We start from the raw sequence: 25,434 nt of genomic DNA, 5'->3' as shown, positions 1-25,434 counted from the left end.
TCTGAACTTCATTCAGATAATCATGAAATGACACCAATAAAGGCCATTGAACCATCATTTCCTGGCTGCTATTTATTTGTGAGGACAACTGGCATACATCAAGGAAAATAGGGAAATAAATATTCTTATTGTACATAGACTGGAAATATATGACCAGGTTACATTTGGCTTGGAACTGTTCCATAAATGGCTATCCATTTTTTTGGCTATTTTGTCAGCTGCAGTGAACAATCTAGGATGATCCACTCAGTATAGAGGGATACAAGAAATATTTCAACATTTGTAAAAGCTAACTTTCCCTATTTTAGAGAGTACGTCCATAAGAAGACATCAGAAAGCCGGTGTAGAAAATCTGGTGCCAATTATATTTTGATGGATGGGTTTAGGTCAGAGTCATAAAGGAAATTCACACTTTTAAAATGTTAAAGATAACTTGGATTTCACCAGTTTTGGAGCTAGGAAGGCCAACAGAATATTAGGGTCTTCATAAGGGTAAAGTTTAATTGAAGTGTTGTGACAATGTAAATCAATGAATAATCTGTCTTAGAAACATAGAAACATAGAAAATGGGTGCAGGAGTAGGCCATTCGGCCCTTCGAGCCTGCATGCCAGTTAATATGATCATGGCTGATCATCCACCTCAGTAGCCAAAGAACTGACCTCAACTACCTTCTGTGGCAGAGAATTCCAGAGATTCACCACTCAGTGTGAAAAAAGTTTTTCTCATCTCGTTCCTAAAAGACTTCCCCCTTATCTTTAAACTGTGACCCCTTGTCCTGGACTTCCCCAACATCGGGAACAATCTTCCTGCATCCAGCCTATCCAACCCCTTAAGAATTTTGTACGTTTCTATAAGATCCCCCCTCAATCTTCTAAATTCTAGCGAGTACAAGCCGAGCCTATCCAGTCTTTCTTCATATGAAAGTCCTGCCATCCCAGGAATCAGTCTGCTGAACCTTCTCTGTACTCCCTCTTTGGCAAGAATGTCTTTCCTCAGATTAGGAGACCAAAACTGTACACAATACTCCAGGTGTGGTCTCACCAAGGCCCTGTACAACTGCAGTAGAACCTCCCCGCTCCTATACGCAAATCCTTTTGTTATGAATGCTAACATACCATTCACTTTCTACACTGCCTGCTGCACCTGCATGCCTACTTTCAATGAATGGTGTACCATGACACCCAGGTGTCGTTGCATCTCCCCTTTTCCTAATCGGCCACCATTCAGATAATAGTCTACTTTCCTGTTCTTGCCACCAAAGTGGATAAACTCACATTTATCCACATTATACTGCATTTACCATGCATTTGTCCACTCACCCAACCTATCCAAGTCACCCTGCAGCCTCCTAGCATCCTCCTCACAGCTAACACTGTCCCCCAGCTTTGTGTCATCCGCAAACTTGGAGATGTTGCATTCAATTCCCTCGTCCAAATCATTAATATATATTGTAAATAGCTGGGGTCCCAGCACTGAGCCTTGCGGTACCCCACTAGTCACTACCTGCCATTCTGAAAAGGACCCGTTTACTCCTACTCTTTGCTTCCTGTCTGCCAGCCAGTTCTCTATCCACATTAATACTGAACCCCCAATATCGTGTGCTTTAAGTTTGCATACTAATCTATTATGTGGGACCTTGTCGAAAGCCTTCTGAAAGTCCAGATATCACACATCCACTGATTCTCCCTTATCCTCTCTACTAGTTCCATCCTCGAAAAATTCTATGAGATTCATCAGACATGATTTACCTTTCATAAATCCATGCTGACTTTGTCCAATGATTTCACCACTTTTCAAATGTGCTGCTATCCCATCTTTAATAACTGACTCTAGCATTTTCCCCACTACCGATGTTAGACTAACTTGTCTGTAATTCTCCGTTTTCTCTCTCCCTTTTTTTTTTAAAAAGTGGGGTTACATTAGCTACCCTCCAATCCTCAGGAACTACTCCAGAATCTAAAGAGTTTTGAAAAATGATCACTAATACTTCCACTATTTCTGGGGTTACTTCCTTAAGTACTCTGGGATGCAGCCTATCTGGCCCTGGGGATTTATAAGCCTCTAATTCGTTCAATTTACCTAACACCACTTCCTGACTAACCTGGATTTCACTCAGTTCCTCCATCTCATTTGACCCCCGGGTCCACTACTCCACGCAGATTATTTATGTCTTCCTTAGTGAAGACAGAACCAAAGTAGTTATTCAATTAGTCTGCCATGTCCTTGTTCCCAATGATCATTTAACCAGTTTCTGACTGCAAACAACCTACATTTGTTTTTAACTAATCTTTTTCTCTTCACATATCTATAAAAACTTTTGCAGTCAGTTTTTTTATGTTCCCTGCCAGTTTTCTTTCATAATCTATTTTCCCTTTCCTAATTAAGCCCTTTGTCCTCCTCTGCTGGGCTCCCAGAATTTCTCCCAGTCCTTTGGTAGGCTGCTTTTTCTGGCTAATTTGTATGCTTCATCTTTTGTTTTGATACTATCCCTGATTTCCCTTGTTATCCACGGATGCACTACCTTCCCTGATTTATTCTTTTGCCAAACTGGGATGAACAATTGTTGTAGTTCATCCATGCAGTCTTTAAATGCCTTCCATTGCATATCCACCATCAACCCTTTAAGAATCAATTGGCAGTCTATCTTGGCCAATTCACATCTCATACCCTCAAAGGTACATTTCTTTAAGTTCAGAACCCTTGTTTCTGAATTAACTATGTCACTCTCCATCCTAATGAAGAACTCAACCATATTATCGTGCCCAAGAGGCCACGCAGAACAAGACTGCTAACTAACCCTTTCTCATTACTCAATACCCAGTCTAGAATAGCCTGCTCTCTCGTTGGTTCCTCTACATGTTGGTTTAGAAAGCAATCCCGCATACATTCCAAGAAATCCTCTTCCTCAGCACCCCTGCCAATTTGATTCACCCAATCTATGCGTAGATTGAAGTCTTCACCTTTTGTGTTTTTCCAAACATATTTACTTAACGTTAGCACCCCTTTGAAATATAGAAACTAACCTATTAAAATAATTGTCATAAAATGTTCCCCAGTTTTGGAAATAAAAAGGCCCAGTGGTAGTGACATTTTCAGTAATACATTTTGGGGAAAAAATGGTCCTCTTATACAAAGTGAAAAAAAGGAACACAAGATCCTTGATGAGAAGGCCATTATACACAGTTCTGTAAGCATTTTTGTTACGCATGTGAAAAACATTCTCCAGCCCAAAAAAATGTAGAGACAGCTGGTACTCCCATATCAATCAGCCAAATTATCCATTTATTTACCTGTAACACTATATGGCCAGCACCTGTAGCCCTCCAGTGTCAGGTGGCAGCTTAACACTAAGAATGAAAGTAGGGAAATGGTTCAGGACATTATCTGTGTTTTCAATTTTTCGACACCTGTCATACTGAGGGCTTTGTCAGTCACATTTGAATCCTCTTAGGAAAATTTTGCTTGCCAACCTGAGTGCTGCCAGCCTGAGAAACAGAAGACGGTGCCAGAAGGTTGTTCTGCTTTTTGTACCACATGCTAGTGTTCAGAACAAGTGGAGTAAAAATTTGTTTTTGTAATCTCCCAACCTACTTGGCATTCACTGCTTTGATTCAAAACTGCAGTTGAGCTCCCTGCAGTGCTTCACATTATAGCACAAAAACTTTCAGAGAAATATTGCTTCAGGGTGCAAGACTTCCATTTTAATTGATGAAATGATTAAAAAAAACATATACTGAAGCAGAAATCAAAATAACAAATAATAAACAAAAACACTTACTCTTGAATGTAACGTTTATGTAAAGTATTTTGGGGTTCCCCCATACAAAAGATAATTTTCTTGAATTAATTTTCAAAAATCTTTTTGCTGAACCCCTCACATCCAATACTGTATACATCACTGTCCATCCAACATTGACCTCACTACAATAATCCCAATCACCATGAACACCTCCAATTCCATATACATATACAAAATTATGATTAATGAAAATTTTTTTAACTGTTTTTGCTGAAGAATTCTGAAGATAGATTTTTGTCAATTTCTTAAGTTAGAAGTACTTTATATGTTACATTTATAGAATCAACAAGCTTTTAATAAGCACAAACATATTCAGTTTGTTCATATGTTAATGATTTAGAAGTTCCTGTGGCTTGTTTAGTTGATGTTTACGTCGCTATCAGTGCAGAAATAAATTTACACTTAAAAGTGCATCCCATTTAAAACATATGCATGCATACTTACAGCTCTTTAATACTTCTTGATATATGATTGAATTATTCAAACAAATCTGTGTGTTTGACTACCCATAGTTAAATAAATGTGAGCACATCCATTTTTAAGTGCAATTTTACACTTAAATAAATGTGTATCCTCATGTATCTTTTTAAACATAATTATATCTGCTGTACTTATGTATATAGATTTCTGTTAGTTTTGTAAGCCAGTTGAATTTTATATTCATATACATACATACATACATTCATATAATTACACACATACATAAGTGTGTTTAAGTAGGGATATGTGGATGGATTCACATCATTTATATCTATTCTAGGTTAGAACTGAAAATCGGTCTTAGTCGTTTGCATGATTAACTAATTGTTATCCTGGTTAAATTATGTTCAGCGTATTGATATCAATTGACTTAAATGATTCAAAATAATACATGCATAAAAAACATTTGAGAGTGGGGCCAGGATAGAATGTTCCAGAAAAGTTTTCAGCACTGAGATATTCCCAAAGTAATGAGTAATATTGAAACTAATTTAGAGAAAAAAATAATATCCATGAGAATGCACATATCATTTCAAAAGCTCATTCTTCTTGTGGAAGAAAACATTAAAAAACTTTACTGGTTGTGATGCACTGATTAGTTTAACCTACAATGATGATTTTAAAAGACGAATTACAGTCAATTAATGTTGTTAACTATATACTGTTATTTAATGGTTGCATTAGCCACCTAAGCCATCATCAAACTATAATCGCAGACAATTCTTTCTTCCGTTATGGTGTGAAAAGGTGTTTTGCATTTTGCAAAAGAAACTATCCATTTCAAACAATCTTGTTTTTATTAGTGGAGATTAACAATGTTATTGTTGATCACACAACCTACGATTCAGCATAATTTAAACCAAACATGGAAAATCCTTGTAACTTGCAGTGTAACATTTCCTTAGGCAATTTATCTTCATATCATTTTCCTGAGCTCATTTCTTTTTACTGTACTTAGGTAAAGCAATCCTTTTGCTGGTGATGTGCTGCGTAGAGAACAGCAAAAGTCAAAAGTATACATCTTCATTATGTAGAAACAATAGCCAGAAGGTAGAAAAGTGTGGATGCAAATGATGGCACATCGAATAATTAGCCTTCAAAACTCTTGCGGCATTGCTTGTGGTAAATTTGCCAGTTAATAAGGAGCGTAGTTTTCAAAACAGTGAGCGAACAGGTGTATTTGCACGTAATGGAATACTCTACTTCCAAAAGTAAATCCATGAAAAACTTACCCTCTGACAAATCAAATTTAAATTATTCTGGGGTTTGGTTTAGCAGAACATGATTACTATGTAGTGCATTTTGAATCATTCAGAGTCAAAATAATCTGTGAGGTTGACTCACTTTTGATATATTTTTAAATGTATACACTTTTGATTAATTTGCATATAATGCAGTGAGATATCTGACATACGAGTCTTAAAAAGCAAAACATAAGTAAGCCAATGCTATTGATTATAACAGAGCTTCAACATCTAGGGGCTAGATTCAACAGGCTTTGTAAAAGGATCCTGGGATTGAACTGTTCAGTTAACCCATGCCCGTCCAGTAGAATGTAGTCTTCATGTTAATTTTGTGCTGTTTCCTCATTAGAATTATTTCAGCATTCATCCAACACTAACTGCATTGAGTATTGGATGGATGCTTCAGCAAGGTATTAATCATGTGAATGGCTAACACCAGTGGAGGGTAATACTGCTGGCAAGCAATCCACAAACAGAATTGGCATGCAGAACTATGAAGGCCAGAACATGAATGGATTTTCGATGCTGATCTAGGTAAAGGGAGAGAGAAGTGCGAGGAATGTCTCATATCCGCAAAGAACTGGGAACCCTCCAGAGATGCAGGTATAAGCGTTTGGCCAATGGACCTAACTGCTGGTCCCTAAGAGTTGAAATATCATAGACTGGTGGTCAAAGTCACCGTATGCATCTTTAAGTGGCATTCTCTATTGTGTACCACTCAGCTCAGTCCATACTCAAGATAGTCACACAATGTTGAGGTAACAGCAGAACAGGCAGCAATTCTGGATAGAAGGAATGGGTGACGTTTTGGTTCAAGACCCTTCTTCAGACATTGGTATAAACCAGCATTTCCTTCCTAAACACTCAGTGCATACTAATTTCATTATATCCCCAGCACTCAGTCAACCGGGAACCATAACTGCTCCCCCTACTATCCTCACCTTTGTCCCCTTCTTCCAAGTTGTCCTAAACCTAAAGTTCTCCTCTAATACCTTTGCCACAATGCATTGCAAGAACATTTCTACCAATGTAACTGCCTGGTTTAGTTTGGTAACTGGTTCTACACAAGGGTGTAACTTGCCTGTGCAAATTTGTGGACTCAGCAAACAAGCTAAATATTCAAATTCTCATCACTGTAAAATAATTCCCTGTACATTACTACAATATTTTTGCGAGACATGGAGAACATTAACTGGAGCATTGAACTTAAAATGGTGATCACCATTTGTACTCTGCTTCGATGTAGCAACTGTTTTGTACAGGAACCAAGTGGCATCCATAATTCCCAGAAGTAGGATAAAATTATTCAGATTTCATGTTGATAATATTGTTTGGATCTCTCGACATAGACTCTGTTCTTCAACCCATCCAATTTACGTGAAACCTTATGCAATAACACTCACACTTATATTTCATGTTATGCATTGTTAGTTGTGGACCACATCACCTAGAACTGCAGATTTGCTGCTATATTTAGAGGATTGGTTACACTATAGGAAAGTTTGGCCAAACTCAATTCTTGCAGCGGCCAGAAGTACTCGGTCCAAAACTGTTGCTGAGCTACCTTGTTGGCTGTCATAGACAATTTGCACTGCAGCATAATGTTGCTATTCCACAAAGGAAATTTGTGGTTTATACCATTACATCCATTTCAAAATACAGCAAATGGTCATGCAGTGAATTCACCAGAACAAAACTACATATTTCGGAACAATTTAACACAAAATGAATTTATCCATATTTATGTTTAACCCTTTAGATAATCATTGTCCCTTTAGATAATCATTGTTTCAACGTGAGGAATAGTGTCATCTTATAACCATAAAAGGACTTCTGCCATCAGATTAAGACCTATGATCAAGCAAACCAATCACGCAGGGTGTCAAGTATGTGGACATGCACTCTGCCAAGTAGTGAGTTCATCACCTAATATCCAAATTTTATTCAATTTAAATTATCTTTACTTCTAGACAATTCAAATAGAGGTTTTTCCTCTGTCTGTTTTATAATAAGTGTGATGGGTATGAGAACCTTTTTTTCTCAATAATAATGTGATCAGATGAGAGATATGAAATCCATTCCCTTCTGAAAACAATCCAATGAAGGGAAAGTTACAGAACGCAGAGTTTCATGTTTGCTCAATCTGTCTGCACAAGATCCATATCCCACCTTTCCCTGTATATCCGTGTGTCAACTTAAACACCTCTTGTTCCGTTTTATAACCTGGAAACTTAATCACATTTTATATTTTAATCTTAGTGATAGTTTGCAAAATTTGATATTGTCTAGACTAAATTGAATATTTTTGCGACAGCTTGTCAACCACTAAATTTCTGAGCACGATTCATGTTCCTCACCTATTTGTGGCATCAGAACACACCGTGACATTATTTTTCATGGAATGATCATATCTGCCTGTACTGATGTAATTTGAAGCTGAATCCTGCAAACTACAACTGTAATTGGACTAAGGAGCTAGTGGTGGACGAAAGGTGGAGAGGAACACCCCTGTCCCCGTCTCCATCAATAGTGTGGATGTGCAGTTTACCAGGGCGTACAAATACCTTAGAGTAAACTGGACTGGTCCAGGAACGCTGAGGCCCTGTACAAGAAGCGACAGAGCTGGCTGTACTTTTTGAGAAGGTTCCGCTCCTTCAACGTCTGCAGTAAGATGCTGCAGATGTTCAACCAATCGGTGGTAGCCAGTGCCATCTTGTTCGCTGCCGTGTGCTGGGGCAGCAGGCCGAAGGCTGCAGACTCCAATAGGATCAACAAATTCACCAGGAAGGCTAGCTCTGTCCTGGGGGTCGAGTTGGATTCATGGGAGGTGGTCTTGGAGAGGAGGATGCTCCTCAAACTGCGGAGCATCCAGGACAATACAGCTCAAACCCTCCATGACACACTGATCAACCTTCAGCAAGTGACTGGTTCCATCAAGATGCAGGACAGAATGCCACATGTGATCCTTCTTCCCTGTGGCTATCAATTGTACAACTCCTCCCCCCCTCTGTCGTGGGGTAGACTGAGACCGACTCCCCTCCCCCCTCCCCAATCTTTGCACATCCCTAATCTTTTCCACTCGTCACTTTAATTTCATGTTTCATGTAGTTTGTGTTTTTATGACTGTTGGCAAATCAATTTCCCTCCTGGGATGAATAAAGTTTGATCGTATCGTATCATATCATATTGTCTCACAATTGAACAGTTTCCGTAGAACCAGGAACACATTGTGTTCATCTGTTGCTTTGTTTGCCATTTAAAGGGACACTCGGCTGACTATGGGATACCTAATTGGGTAGCCTCAGAACAATGTGCAATCTGCTCTGTCTTATTTCAAAGTCCACAAAATGTGTTTAAATTAACAACGAGCATTTTCTCTTGGAAGGCAGCAAACTGAAGTCAGCAACATCAGAACATGTGCAGACAATACATGGTCAGTAACAAATATCCTACTGCCAGAGATTCTTCTCTGCATTCTATTTTTTCTTCTCAGATGAATAATGCATTGCCAGGATCAGGTTTACCTCGGGTGTCACTCTTAAGATATGTGACATTCTCCTGGAAGGCCTTTGGCTGTGTTATTTTTCTAAACAGCACTTCCAAAGTTAGTCAGTCACATGGGCTCTCAATTTCCTAGAGAGAACATATTTCCAAGGAGCCACAATTTGCTGCTCAACTTACTCTCCCTTCTGCATTAGAGAGACAAATCAAGCAGAGTATTCAAAAACAAATGTTTTAATCAAATCAGATTTCAATGAGGAATTGGTGGTACCTTGGGCACTGGGATTTGCAAGTATTGTTGACTTCCCATAAACTGACATTTTTGCCTGCTCTCGATTTCTCACAAGAGTTCACATGAAGTGCCCAGACATTTTTATTAACCTGAAAGATTTTCCCTTCCATGCCACACAGCTTGAGTAAACCATGAGATGAACTTCCTCATGATGAGTGTAGTCACCTTTTCAAGAGTATTAGGGATGGACTATAAATGCCAGCCAGCTCATGATGCTCACATTCTTAAACAATAATAAATAAGAAAACTTTAAGGGCCTGTCCCACTTGGCCGTCATTTGCGCGTCACGCAGATGACGCGCGAAGATTTTGTACATCACAATATCCTGCGATGCCGCGCGCAGCCGCGTGTCAATGCCTATATCATCACTCACCATGCGCATGTAATGCGCACCATGCACGCATCACATTCGTGTCATGATGTGCACGTCGTGCATCGTGACGCGTAAATGATGTCGCGTAAATTACGCGCAAATGACGGCCAAGTGGGACAGGCCTTTTAGTCTATATAGACATGGACTCGTAGGTGTGAAGAACGGCATCCAAATCAACATAAGACTTCGTACATTTCTTTTCACAACATTGAATTTTGAATTAAATTCTCCATCTTTAGATAACCTCCTTCCCCTCTCTATTCTCCCCAATACCCCCATTTCTTTCTCTCCCCCTCCTCCATTGTGCCCCACCTACTCATACCCATTCCTTCCTCAGGTGTCTTAATTTGCAACTCTTCAATATCTCTGTCTCACACCTTCTGCTTGAATCTCTGGCCATTGCTCCAACCATCCGTCCATCAAACCCCCACCCCCTCACCTCTCTCCACTGCCTGCCTACTTAGTCCTTACTGTACACTTAGTCCTGCCTACCCTCTATCTAAGATTTCTACCCCTCCCCCCACCGCACAACAATCAACCTGAAGAAGGGGGCTGAGCCTAAATGTCACCTATCCATGTTCTCCAGAGATGCTGCCTGACTCGCTGAGTTAAGGCCCACTTGGGCATCATTTGTGCATAATTTACTCGACATAATTTACACGTTGTGACGCACGACACGCACGTGATGCACGCATGGCATGTATTACGCGCGCATGGCGCGTGGTGGCGCAGGCAGTGACGCGCTGTCGCAGTCGGCGCCCCAGGATTTTTTGATTCACAAAATCTTAGCGCGCCACCTGCGTGACGTGCAAATGATGCCCAAGTGGGACAGGCCCTTGACTCAAGCACTTGGTGTCCTTTTATGCAAACCAGCACCTGCAGTTCCTTGTTTCTACTTTCTTTTCACATTGTTGCAATGTGCATGAACTATTATTCATGAAAGAGACAATTGCAGCCCCCTCCTGCCAGTCTCTTCCCATGTTAACCTGGGTATATCTGCTGCCCCGAGTGAATCTATTGCATCTGGTGCACAGAATCTCTCTCCTAACAGTTATCTTGTAAATTAGGATTTCCATGTCCCTTTGAGTGAATATGGATAATCTCTTCTCCCTCCTCCAGCCCCTTATTCTTCCTTGGGTCAATTCGCTTCTCTGATTCTTGGGCAGCAAAGTGTTAATAGTTGTGTTAATTGAGCTGGGTCTGATCGGGATTTACACAGCCTTGGTTCCTGTATCTTGGTATAATTTCAATGCCCTCATGATCAGTTGTGTAATTTTTACAAACAACCTAACTTAGGGTTAACACTAAAAGAAACCATGTTTGAGCACTCCAAAAATAGCTGACAGTTAATATCCAGGAGGATATATATATATATATGTTTTTTTTTTTTTTGGGGGGGGGGGGGGGGGAGGAAATATTAGTGGTTCAAGTAACACTGAAGCAAGAACAAAAGTTAAAGTCGAAGTTATTCAAGCAATAAATAATTAATGGAAAGTATGATAAAGAATATGTTATTACATGAATTGTGTGAAAATGTTTGGAGGTAAAGTCAGGAATCTCTGATTCGGATAATAAAGGCTCCAGACGTAAACCATCTCTGCAACAGCTGTCATGGGCTAATAACCTGACTCAGCATGAGAAGGGAAGTTCTGCACACTATCACTGTACTTTTCCTACAGAGGAGTTCCAGCTCCCGTCCCTCATTCCAGACACAGATCCAACATATGCCCATAGTATTGTCTAAAACCAGAGCTAATGGCAAATCAAAGTAGGTGTGTCATCCTCCGAGGAAATCTAGTAAATTGTTAATTAAGGTAGCATTAGAATGGTATTGCTACTTGTTAACCTACAAGTTTAATGAAGGTATTGCATTGTCCTTCCACCCATTATTTCCCCCTGTAAGCCTCAGGTTCTGATCCTCTGATCTTTGAGCCACATGCTGATAGAGACGGCGCTCTTTCCTGCCTCTTTCAGACACTGTTTGGAGTCCAACCTGGGTAATTACTTCTACAGTTACAACATCTGCATTGCTTCTTGAAATTTACCTCAGAACTATGGAAAACATTAGAAAGACATTAGCACACTAAGGGCAGGATAATACACCAGTGTAGCGGCACCTGCTGGTGCTCACATGTAATCGAAACCTGAGGCTGAGTTCCTCGAACACGTGACTCTGGGACGGGTCGGGTTTTCGCGCGTTTTCTGGGCTGTGCCCAGTTAGTTGTTCGAGACCACCGTTGTGGCTTGACCTGTATTCAAAGCGTTTGTCAGACTCATTGTCGTTGAACAGTTTGTGAATAAAACTTGATTCAAAAATCCGACTTTTGTCTGCATCCGCCAAATTGGTGACCCCGACGTGTCCAGCCGAAGTTGGACGAAGAAGAATATGCAGGACAATTATTTCTCCGCCGGTGCGGCCGGCGCCCAGCAGGACGCAGTCAGTCACAGATTGCCCCCGTTTTGGCCCGTTCAGCCTCAAGTGTAGTTTGCACACGTGGAGGCGCAGTTCCATCTGCACCATATTATAGCGAATGAGACCAGGTATTTCCACGTGGTGGGAGCCCTGCCACAGGAGTCTGCCACTCGTCTACTGTCCTACCTCCGAGACCCGCCTGCGACGGCCAAATACGATGCCCTTAAGGCCCTCATGCTGCACACATTCGGACTCAGCCGACAGGACCGTGTCGCCCACTTCCTGCACATAGACAGCCTGGGAGATCGGCGCCCATCCGCCCTGATGGCCAGGATGCTTGCGCTAATGGATGGACACCGCACCGTTCCTTGAGCAGATGCCCAATGATGTCCGTTGGTCTGAAGAAGGGTTTTGGCCCGAAACGTTGCCTATTTCCTTTGCTCCATAGATGCTGCTACACCCGCTGAGTTTCACCAGCACTTTTGTCTACGCCCGATGATGTCCGCCTGATGTTTGCTGGCGTAGACTTCAATGATACCCAGCAGCTCGCTGAGCGATCCGACGAGCTGTGGATGACAGGACGTCGGGTGGTCTGCGCCATCAGCCGCGTGCTCGCACCAGCTCACCTCCTGCCCCGGCAGCTACTTGAGGAAGGCACGCCCACAGCCTCTGCCGAGGTACAGCAGCAACGTCCCGAGACTCACAGTAGGCTCCATTGGTGCTACTACCCCCTCCGCTTCGGCGCATACGACTGCCATTCCGGCCGCCTTTTCCTGGTGGACTCCGGCGCGATCGACAGCATTCTCCCACCAACCGGCCATGATACCCGTGCTGGTAAGAAAGGCCCTGTCCTCTAGGCCGTTAACGGGAGTGACATTCGAACGTATGGTACGCGGACCCTTAACCTAACTTTCAACTTCCGCTCGTATAATTGGAAGTTTATCGTCGCGAACGTCACCCAGCCGCTCTTTGAAGCCGATTTCCTGCACGCATTCTCTCTCGTCATCGACTAGCGGGGCGGTCGAATGGTTCCGTGGTCAGACATCGGCCACACTGCGCCGCGCAGCCCGCCTCCGCCCATCCCGCAGCCTGACGTCATCGCCGAAGTTGAGGGCCCATTCGCTGCCTTACTTTCCGATTTCCCCAAGCTCCTTATGCCCAGTGGGGCGCTTCCCCGCCACGGGGTTCATGCACCACATCCCCACTGAGGGCCCCCCGGTGCATGCTTGGGCCTGCCGCCGCCGTGCCGCCGGACATGCTGCGAATTGCCCGGTATGAGTTCCAGCTGATGGAGGACATGGGAATTGTCCAGCAGTCCGACAGCCCGTGGGTCTCCCCACTCCTTGTGGTCCCGAAGGCATCTAGGGGGTGGAGGCCGTGCGGGGATTACAGGTGCCTTAACGCGGTGACCAGGGCAGACCGTTACCCGGTGCCTCACATACAGGATTTTTCGGCGCACCTCGAGGGCACCACTTTCTTCTCGAAAGTGGACCTGGTCTGGGGTTGTGACCAAATTCTCGTCCACCCTGATGACATTCGTAAGACCGCCATCATTACTCCATTCGGCCTGTTCGAATGGCTTTGTATGCCTTTCGGCCTGAAGAAAGCCGCTCAGGCATTCCAACGGCTTATAGACTAGGTCGGGCGGGGTCTGCCTTTTGTCTTCATTTATTTGGATGACATCCTGGTGGCCAGCGCTTCGCAGGCAGAACACGTTAACCACCTTTGCCTTTTGTTCCAGCGGCTACGGGAACACGGCCTGGTAATTAACCCCGCAAAATGTCAGTTCGGCCTACGTTCCATTTCATTTCTGGGACATCGGGTTACCCCGCAGGGTCCCACACCGCTACCAGCCGCTAGAGGCCATTCGGCAGTTTCCCCCGGACTTTGACCGTCAAAGGGCTGCAGGAGTTTATCAGTATGGTGAATTTTTACCACTGTTTTGTGCTGTCAGCTGTTGCTGTCATGCGTCCCCTGTTCCAGTGCCTGCCGGGCAAACCGTGGGACCTGATGTGGTCCGACGAGGCGAATGTGGCGTTCGAGGGTGCCAAGGAAGTGTTGGCTAATGCCACTTGGCTGGTGCACCCAAGTACGTCTGCCCCTACAGCGCTCACCGTCGACGCTTCAGATGCTGCCGTTGGTGCAGTTCTGGAGCAGTTCGTTGGCAAGCGCTGGCAGCCGTTGCCGTTTTTCAGTCGGCAGCTGCTGGCTCCAGAGTGTAAGTATAGTGCTTTCGATAGGGATCTCCTGGCGCTTTACTTGGCTGTCAGGCATTTCAGGTATTTCCTTGAGGGACGCGCCTTCACCGCTTTCACGGACCACAAACCTCTTATGTTCGCCCTTACTAAAATCGGGGATTCGTGGTCCACCAGGCAGCAGCGGCACCTTGCCTATGTCTCCGAATTCATGACTGATATTCGGCACGTAGCTGGGAAGCCTAACATCACGGCCGATGCCTTGTCCCGTCCCACCATTCCCTCAGTTTCGGCTCTCAACCAAGGCGGTGAGCTGGCAGCGGCGCAGCAGGCTGATGCCATTATGGCTGACTACCGCACCGCCGACTCGGACTTCTGGCTAGCCGAGGTACCTTATGGCACTGCCAGTACCCGGGTCCTGTGTGATATCTCCACAGGACCTGCCCGCCGGGTCATTCTCGTCAGTTGGAGGCGACGGGTTTTCGACGAGGTGCATGGTTTATCCCACCCATCCATACGAGAGACGTCTACCCTCGTAGTTGACAAGTTCGTCTGGCACGGACTACGTAAGCAGGTGGCTGCCTGGGCCCGCGCCTGCATTCCGTGCCAGACTTCCAAGGTCCAACGTCATGTATGAACTCCCGTGCAGGATTTCGCTGTCCTGGAGGGCAGGTTCTTGCATGTTCATGTGGATCTTGTGGGTCCCCTATCACATTCTTGAGGCACCACACACCTGCTCACCATCGTAGACAAGTTCACGAGGTGGCCGGAAGCCATCCCACTTTCTGATACCTCGGCCGAGGCTTGCGCCCGGGCTATGGCAACCCACTGGATAGCCCTCCGACATCACCACGGACCGTGGGGCCCAGTTCACCTCTTCCCTGTGGACGGCCCTGGCACAGCTCTATGCCACCCTGCTGCAACAAACGACAGCTTATCACCCGGAGGCTAATGGACTGGTCGAAAGGTTCCATCGGCACCATAAGTCTGCGCTGAAGGCCTGGCTTACGGGTCTGGGCTGGGTAGACCAGCTGCCTTGGGTCTTCCTGGGAATTCGTACCGCGCCGAAGGAGGATTTGACTGCCTCCTTGGCCGAGCTCGTTTATGGCCCGCTTTACGGGTGCCTGGCGATTTCCTGCCTGCCGCCCATGGTCAGGAGGTTTCGGCCTCGGTGTTGCTGGCTGAGCATTGTAAACGGGTGCACACGTTGGCTCCCGTTCCCACTCCCAGACATGGGTCGTCCGCGGTGCATGTGCCCGCGGTGTTACAGAATTGTGCTTATGTTTTCCTACGCAGCGACGATCACCGCTCGCCACTGCAGCAGGTCAATGAGGGGCCGTTTCAAGTGCTGCAGGCTGGAGTCGCCACATTCCTGTTGGACGTGGGTGGCCGGGAGGAGTTCATCTCTGTCGGCCGCTTAAAGTCCACCCATGTGGACAGTGACAGCCCGGTGGTTGTAGCTACACCGCGGCGTAGAGGTCGTCTTCCGGCTGTTCAGCCCTTTCTGAGCACCCCTGTTCCCGGCTTTGTTTCGCCGGTCCCCATTGTTACGCCCACCACCTTTTTGCGGATTTCGCGCCCTCCCAGCCCTGTTTTGCCGGCCCCTACTGTTACGCCCGCCCCGCATCTGAGAACAACGCGTTCCGGTCACACCATTCGGCTCCCTGCTCGTTTCCATACCTAGGGTTCTGGGGGGACCAGGTAGCGGCACCTGCTGGTGCTCGCATGTAATCGAACCCTGAGGTTGGGTTCCTCGAACACTGGGAGGGGTCGGGCTTTTGCGCGTTTTCTGGGCTGTGCCCAGTTAGTTGATCGAGACCACCGTTGCGGCTAGACCTGTATTCAAAGCGTTTGTCAGACTCGTTGTCGTCGAACAGTTTGTGAATAAAACTTGATTCAAAAAGCCGACTTTTGTCTGCATCCGCCAAACCAGTGAATAAAATCTAATGCAACATAAGAAACAAAACTCATCATTTGGTGTACAGAAGCAAAATAAATGCTGAATAACAAATCAGAAAATCTGCATTTTAAGTACTGCCATTACTGTAGAACATAATTCTGAGGTAAACTGGGTCAAAGGTTCAGATTTTAAAACTGTTTAGATAACAGATTAAGGATATCCCATCCTGAAAGCAAAGGTGGCATAATAACACAGCGGTAGAGTTGCTGCCAGAGATCCGGATTTAATCCTGACTACAGGTGCTGTCTACGGAGTTTGCACATTCTTCCTGTGACCAAGTGGGTTTTCTCCTTGTGCTCCAGTTTCCTCCCACACTCGAAAGACTGGTGTGTAGAATAGAATTAGTGTACGGGTGATCATCAGTCGGCGCGAACGCAGTGGGCCAAAGGGCCTTTTTCCATGCTGTATCTCTGAATTGCACTGAATTAAACAATCAGTCAATAAACCCAATCGTGTAATTGAGAAGTTAACCTAGAATATCATAAATTAAGCCTATAAAGTGGCATCCAAAGATTTATTGTTGATTTTTAGTAGAAGGAATTGTTATGGTTAATTATTACAATCATCCAGGTGGTATATTTCAGAACCTGATTAACGTGAAGGTTACACAAACATTCAAATATGCCTCACGGTCAGAAGTATTTAACCAACAGCATCTGCTACAATTTATGTTTACTCTTTAGTTCACATAAAATTCAACTAAACACTTAAGAGTGTGCATTTGTTCAGATTGCAGAAGATAATTAATCAATAATGGAAAGGAACAATTACATCATTAAGCTGAAGTTTCAGAGTAGGCTGTTCCTGTTTTCTCAGGAAAGTGACGTCTGTATGAAAGTTGAGCCTTATCTTGAAAACTTAGAGTTCTGCGTGGACAATTAATTGAAGTAAAAATTGTCAGGTACCAACGTGACTTCTAGCCTGCAGTAAGAATGAAGAAAGCACATGATGAAGTAAAACCCTCAGGTCAAAAGTGGCTGTGTTTCCTTCAGTGGGTACTAGGTTAGCTCCTCAAGAGCTTAACTTCTATCCATTAATAAATTGATTACTTTAATTTAAATCTGATCTGCATTCTCTGAGTTATCTGCTAAACTATAACACATTTGTAGATATCCACTGTTTTTATTATCTTTTATCCCAAGATAGGTTTGAAAGTAGCTTTAGTATGATTCCAGATCCCAAATTGGATTGTTTTGGTGTATTTTCTAGGCCCAATCTACAGTTCTTGGTCTGTAGAAAGAACATTTAGTATTGCCATGTTTTCTAGATTCGTTTTGGAAGCATAACCCTTCAGTTTGCTGCACCATCCAATGTTCATTAATGGCAGCAGGGGGTAGTGGTGCCGTTCTCATGCCCAGTAACAAAAGCATCATGTTTTCTTGCTTAACTTCCAAAATGTTAAGAAAATGGAAGCCAACCAGTATGTGTCAATTTAAAAGGAAACTCATTTTTGTTTTATTTTAATGAATTTAAAATTCAGCAAATGCTAATTATAATATGCACTAACCAATGCAAGTTGCCATAAGTCTGAATTCTGTGGGGGAAAAAATCAGATTAAGAATAGTAAGGTCTCGAAATGAATATGTCAAACTGCCACCAAATTTCAAATCATTTGACAGATTATCCTATTTATAGATTAATTTAAGCTACTTATAGATCCTGATGCAATGATTTAATGAATAGCTTCATATTGGAGAGCTATACATTATTTTTTTCCCCCTGACCACAGCAGGTGCCTTCAATAATAGACTGGGATACTCAGAACAATGGCATAAAAAAAGATGGCCAAATGTCCTCCTTCTGAGTAATACATTTGCAACGATTCCACAATAAGTCCTTAAAGGATCCGAAACAAAAACCTTGGGCTGAATCAAACTTTTTTTACAACTCCACCATTCCATTTGATGACAATTTGGTAAATTGATCTTACAACCAATCATTCAGATTAGTTTTTTTGCACCTTAATAATATTGCCCAACTCTGCCCCTTGGTTTATTTTCCCTGAAAATCCACATTGATTTTCTTTATCAACTTAAACCTCAATACTCCCCTATCCCCATGGATTTCAAAAAAGATCCATGATGCCCTATTTCACACCAAATGACATTTGCTTGCCATTTGGTTTGGGTTAGATATTAGAACAATTTATAAAGGGTGGCATGGTGGTGCAGCAGTAGAGTTGCTGCTTAACAGCGCCAGAGACACAGGTTTGATTCTGACCATGCGTGTTTGTCCGTATGGAGTTTGTACGTTCTCCCTGTGATCTGCGTGGGTTTTCTCCTGGATCTCCAGTATCCTCCTACGCTCCAAAGACGTACAAGTTTGTAGATTAATTGGCTTGGTATAATTGTAAATTGTCCCTAGTATGTGTAGGATAGTGTAAGTGTGCGGGGATCACTGGTTGGTGCGGACTCAGTGGGTCGAAGGGCCTGTTTCCGTGCTGTCTATCTAAACTAAACAAAACTAAGCTTTGCTTATCATTCTCTGTTGGTTTCATTCTGCAGGGCCTACAGAGTTAACATTTTCATCACCATATGAAAAGTTCTTCAAGGTGTGACCTCTTCTGATCTTTGAAAACTTTTCCAGTACTAAGCACCCCTTAAAAATATATATACCTCATAGCGTCCTGTTAAGATGATACATTCAGTTGCCTGGGTCTGAGCTTTTGAAAAGCCTCCATAAACCACTTATCCTTTCTCCCCTCCCATCCTTCTTTAAACTCATCATAATCGATTAATTATTGAGCCTCCTAAGAGCGGGCTCTTTAACGAAATGTCATTTCTTTCAGAGTAGTCATTTTTTAACTGTAATACATGTATTGTAATGCCAAAGAATACAGTTTAATTTTAATTGTTCTAAAGATGGGAAAAAGATGGGTAAGATATTAAAACAATATAATATGCTTGCGCTTCCACCCTCTTCGTTTTTAAAAGAAATGTTAATACACATCCAAATTAAAAGCCTTCATAATTATCGCCAACAAGCAAATCAAGATTTTAATGGCAGAACAATAAAAACACCAGTTAAAAGTGTAAGCATAAAGGTATATGAATGTGTTTATGCACAAGAGCAAGACAGAGGAGGAAATCTTCTGACTGACTAAATTTGCCTGTAAAATGTCCTATTTGTTATGATATTTACATTTGAAAATATTTTCTCAGGCTTTTGGAGGTTTCCCATTCTGTGTTCTGTTTCCTGGGTGCAATTTCCAGAAATCAAGTATACATTATAGAACACCATGTGGGATGGGAACATCTTCCCCAAGTGAAACCTCTTCCAGATTTTCTATACATTTCCACAATGATCCAAACCCACCTCATCTGCTCACCTTCATTACCAGTCTCTGAGTTATCCCTCCTTCCTCAATAACACATGTTATGCTTCCTCCAATTGCCTAACTTATTTTTGGCCATCTTTACTATATATCCATCTGCTAGCTTTCATTTCTCAACAGTCGCCCAGACTCTTGATCTGGTCACTCACAGGCAGGAACACTATTATAAATGAGGAGAATGATGCCAGGCCATTAGATTTAACAAGACCTTTGCATTCTGGCCACTAGTAAGTGCCTCCCCAGTGTGTCTCAATTTCATCATATATTTTGTTACCATTGTAGATAAGGACCGATTGCTAACCTGGTCTGTAGATTGCTTTACCACAAACTCATTGTAACATGGTCTGCTGAAGATGAGTGAGTGGATCTGCGGCATGTCTCTGAAATGGTTAAAAATCCAAGTCTATTGCCCAGAAGATGAAGATACAAGTTTACCACTGCTCACAGGTGCCTACTTCTTTGGATTTTGTCTCCATTATGTACGTTATTATAATGTTTAAATTAAAATCTGCACTTTCAGGATGTCTGTAAATAACAGTTTTCTATGTATTCAAAATATTCAAGTTTTCAACTTTTCACACTAATATAAGAAAATAATTTACGTTATTTTTCCACATTTTCATTTTTTATAATGCTCAATTTACACCAAATGTATAATAATTCATCAGCATACATATGCTTGTTTTGGTATGGCAGTTTAATAATTAATCTCCGAGAAAGCATCACCTCTTCCCATTCGAAAATCTTCTGAATTAAACTATTCTCAAAGATCATTGTGGTTTGTAACATCAATAATGATTCTGTGGGTATGGACTGAAGGATAATAGAAACTCTGTAACCACAGCTAGTTCACGGCTTGTAAAGCTATTGAGTGGTAAACTGCCCAGATCATTTTCGCTCTAGCTATAGATAAAACAATTGCTAAATGCAATGAAGTTGAAATACAAATGATATGGAGTGGTAATTATTGTCATGTTATAATTGAAGTAAACTGATCTTTGATACTATTTAATTGCTGTTTGGGGATCAACAAACAGTTAAACATGTATGTTTAGGAAGGAACTGCAGATGCTGGTTTACACCGAAGATAGACACAAAATGCTGGAATAACAGCGGGTCATCTATGTTGGTAGCTGAAGGGATTTACTGATTACTTTTTGATTATTTTAGTTGCACGGATGCAGGGTGATATAAGATAGAGGTCAGTACTAGGTTAATCTAGGTACACATATTTTATAGAGAAACATTTACTTTCGTAACTACTTAACACAGTCTACCATGGAAATGTAATTTCTTGAAACTGGCCAATACTTGAGCTATGCAAAATCTCAAACCTTGAAAAAATACACACACACACACACACACCTAATATTTAATGCTCCAACATCTCACTCTTTAACTACCAAGAAGTCAACTTGTCTAATTAAAACTAAAATAAAATCTAATTTAAGAAAGTTATATATTCATAAACCTCAAGCACTGGAAATCTGAGCTAGAGGGAATTGGTGTTTGAAATGTGAAGACAGCATAGAATGAAATACATGGGTAGAACCTGCATCAGCAGAAGTCCTATTGAAAGGAAGTGAAATATTTTCTCAAATTGCCAAATGCTTCCAAATATTAATCACTGCAAGTATATGCTGGAACGCAAACTTCACTTAAGTCCTTCGAAACAAATCAGAATTAACTACATTTACATTGAGCGAGGTCCAAATGTTGTCTTAGAAACCGTAATAAAATATTTTAAATATGCACCATTTCAGCACGTTTTGGTGTTTCAACGAAAGCAGTACTTTCATTTATGGGAAATCTCACCAGCCACGTTCATCAGTAACATCTCCCAATCAGTTAATTCCTTTCACGTGGTATTGCTAAAGGGAAGGTTATTGACAAAGATAATAAATATAATCTTCTTAATAAATAGTGGGATTTCATTCGAATACATGGATGAAAATTTAAACTATGTCAAGTAGAATTAGCAAGACAAAGAAAGTTCTAGACAGAATTGTTTGGATAAATAAAGCAGAAAAATATTTATCCTTTGAGCACAAACTCCTCAAATGTTTAAAAGTCTTAGAATTCCACAGCATAAAATCGGTCCCTAGACCCATCAGATCCATACCAAAATTTGTATCCGTCTACTCGAGAGTGACAGTGTCATAGAGTCATAGAGACAGGTCCTTCAGCTCAACTCGATGAAGGGGCGTTAAAATGGCTAGCAACCCAGAATTCCAGCAGGCCTTGGCGGACAGAGCCCAAGTGTTTGACGTAACAGTGACCATGCCTACGGTGATCAGGTTCCTAAACAGACCTGTAACAAAGAGCTTGGTATGAGTCGAACACCGCCACAGTGTGACATTCCAGCTTCAACCTGTACAGTTGCCCAGTTCTGCCAAGGCCTGTAGGATCTTCCTGTTGCTAACCATTTCAACTCTTCCCATTCCCATACCGGGAATGTCCTCAGAGTCCACCACTGCTAGTGTGAGACTACATGCTAATTGAAAGAGCAGCTTCACATATTCTGCATGGGTAGCCTACAAGACAACAGCATGTACAGTGAATTCTCCAAATTCAAGTAAACCGTCCGAACCTCCTCCTCATTTCCCCAACCTCTTGTGCACAAAACAGCTCTTTGGCCAACTATGTCCAGGCTGACCATTGTATTTATTTATACCAAAATCTCTCGAACAAAAACAGAAAATTGCTGGAAATATTTAGCATGTGTGGCTTTATCCGTGGGATGAATAAACAGATTCAACATTTAAGGTAGTAGACCTTTCCACAAAGCACATTACTACTAAAATGAATGACAGTTGCACCATATCCCCATGACATGTGTTTCTGCCAGATATTCTTCCTACATCCCAAAGACATGCAGCACATTGGTGTGGTTGGTGGAGCTTTTGCCTCACAGCGCTAGAGACCTGACCTCATGTGCTATCTGTGTGGAGTTTGCAATTTCTTCCTATGACTGCATGGGTTTCCTCCTGGTGTGTTGGTGTCCTCCCACAACCCAATGATGTGCAGGTTTCAAGTTAATTGGCCACTGTAAATTGCCCCTCGTGTGAAGGTACTTACAGGAAAAATGGGATAACATTGAACTAGTATGAACAGGTGATTTTGGTCAGTGTGGACTGAATGGGATGAAGGGCCTGTTTCTGTGCTATATCACTAAACTAAACTAAACTGAACTGTCAGTTGGTAGGGTAATTTGCCATCGTAAATTGCCCCAAACGTGTATGTTGTGAGTTATGGAATCAGGGCGGAATTGCTTTGAATGTGGGAAGAATAAAAAAGGATTAATGTAGGATCAGTGTTAGAGGGTGTTTGATGTCAAGCCACACAGGCCAGTTTCCATGCTCAGAAACTCTAAATATCAAGATAATCCTGGGGGATGCCCTTGAGCCCGTGTTGCATTCATTTAACCTGTATATCCCGTATCCTGTCCATGAATCAATTGAAATGGCATGAAGCAGGATATCATTCAATACATTTCTACAGTTTGACAATAATAGGGGCAGAGAATCCTGACACAAATTGATATTGTCAAACTGTGTTATGTATTTGAGCTCACATGTCATAATATTGTTAAAGTTGGGTTTTTGTAAGACGATTCTAATGTAGGGAGACATGACTTGAGAATTAAGGGACAGAAGTTTAGGGGTAACATGAGGGGGAACTTCTTTACTCAGAGAGTGGTGGCTGTGTGGAATGAGCTTCCAGTGAAGGTGGTGGAGGCAGGTTCGTTTTTATCATTTAAAAATAAATTGGATAGTTATATGGATGGGAAAGGAATGGAGGGTTATGGTCTGAGCGCAGGTATATGGGGCTAGGGGAGAATACGTGTTCGGCACGGACTAGAAAGGTCGAGATGGCCTGTTTCCGTGCTGTAATTGTTATATGGTTATATATGGTACTGCCAACATTCCAAAAAGTCAATGCATGAGGATTATATTGAGATTCAGGAAAGGGAAAGAATTTCTGATGGGAAATAGCTGTTAGAGTCTTAGAAGTAGTATTGAATGTAAATCACCATTTCCAGAGTGATCTTTGCTCAACAAATAATTCCACGATTTCCAGCTCGGTTGACCCTCTTTAACAGCTTTCTTGACAGATTAGGGTGCTTCCGCCACTTTATATTTCAAAACAGCATCTTTCAATCTACTGTGATATATTGGGAAGAGCTCAACAGTAAGTCTTATATTCGAGAGAATTTCCAGCATTCACTGTTTTGTACTTGTATGACAACAACATTTAATATTGAGAAAAAAATCCCAACTCACCCAAATTTTAATAAAATCTATGTTTGGAAAAAATGAATATTATCCATTTGAGATCTGGTAACCCAAAACATGTAACTTTGTCGGCACCAAAACGTGGCGACACTTGTGTACTGCCTGGGTGTGGTCTGCTGCATGGTTTTATCGGGTTGTATGCAAAACAAAGCATTTCACTGTACCTAGGTACATGTAACAATAAAGTATAATTGAAACATTGAACCTATCTATTCACTACAATGCTGCCTGACCCATTGAGTTACTCCACCACATTGTATTTTGCTCAGTGTTATTCATTTGTTTGCTTTTGAAAATATATAGTTAGATTAAATCCCACTGAGATTCATTATTTTGTTGATTGCTTGCAACATCTGGAGAGTAAAATAACACATAATGTTCTTCTGCCCCCTCAACTAAAGGAAAGTAGTTTTTAGCGCTTCTTCAATAAAGCAATGCCTCTTTAAATAAAAACAGCTGTGGAATAAATTAAATGTTAGATCAGAACAGTGCTCAACTGAGCTTCTTTCACCTGTGAGAACGGCCTGAATACATTTGCATCTGTGCCACTTGTGATTTATGGCAATCTATGCACTCCATATTTTGACATAAACTTTGACAAGTCGCAGAAAGATTTACAAGAAAGTAACTCATACCCCGGTATTATCCATCGCATGAGGTTTATAATCTTTCTCATTCTAAAGAGATAAGTGGCAATTATATTCAGTTGAAAGGCTTAAGGGTCAGTAACTCTTTTTTTTCTCAGAACAAAATTCTCACTGTATGTAATGGCCTGACTTTGGCAAGTGTGCCAACAATGTTCTAACTTTTAAAACCAGTTTGTTATGCTTGGCTTGTCTGCACCTGTGGTATTAAATCAGCAGAACTAAATCTCTCTATATTGCTTCTTTAGCCCCTGAACACCGTAACTATGCAACACAATACAGTATATACTTTGCAGGCCTACAATTACAATTAACGTGCTTGAGTACAGTAAGTCTCAGTTCATTTTATAGCATATCCGTTCATGATGCAGGATGTTTTAAAGTTATGCTAACACTGTTCCAGAATATAGGCAGATCTGTTTGAAGCCAATTCTACTGCACTACCGTTGAATATCACCGTACGCCCTCAGGAAATTACTGTAATAAATTTTCTTGTGAAATTAATTCAAGGGTTTCACTGATTGAACACCCTCGGTAGGTTTTTGTTTTCGATTGTTCAGGTCAGCACTCATGTTTGTTATCAGGGTGACACACACGACCCTTGCTAGCCATCCCACCATAATTCTATTGGTGCTTGTCGACAGTGTATTCTTGGCATGTCTGTTAATTCATTCAATGCCAAAAGATGTGAACATGAACTCATAGGTTGTTTTTTTTTGGTCAAATAGTCATTACAGTCAATCTTGACAGAATTTGCAGAGTTAGTTGGAGTTTGAACAGCTCAAATAGCTGAATTATTCAACAGGACATTCTCAGGAAATACTAGTTTCACAAAATCAACCTCACTTATCACAGAAATTATGGACTGGGAACAGGAACTAAGTGCAAAGCACAAGAGGCTCC

General features: G+C 42.1%; 1 protein-coding gene across 1 annotated transcript in view; it reads right to left on the bottom strand.

Moving 5' to 3' along the window:
- arhgap15 (Rho GTPase activating protein 15) overlaps positions 1-25,434 on the bottom strand; it is a 722,875-nt gene that overhangs the window by 338,678 nt on the left and 358,763 nt on the right. The window lies entirely within an intron of this gene.

Source organism: Amblyraja radiata, chromosome 7 (assembly GCF_010909765.2).
Source record: "Amblyraja radiata isolate CabotCenter1 chromosome 7, sAmbRad1.1.pri, whole genome shotgun sequence".
NCBI lineage: Eukaryota > Metazoa > Chordata > Chondrichthyes > Rajiformes > Rajidae > Amblyraja > Amblyraja radiata.
Note: the sequence above shows the minus strand (reverse complement) of the source record. Positions and strands in the feature narration are given on the sequence as shown.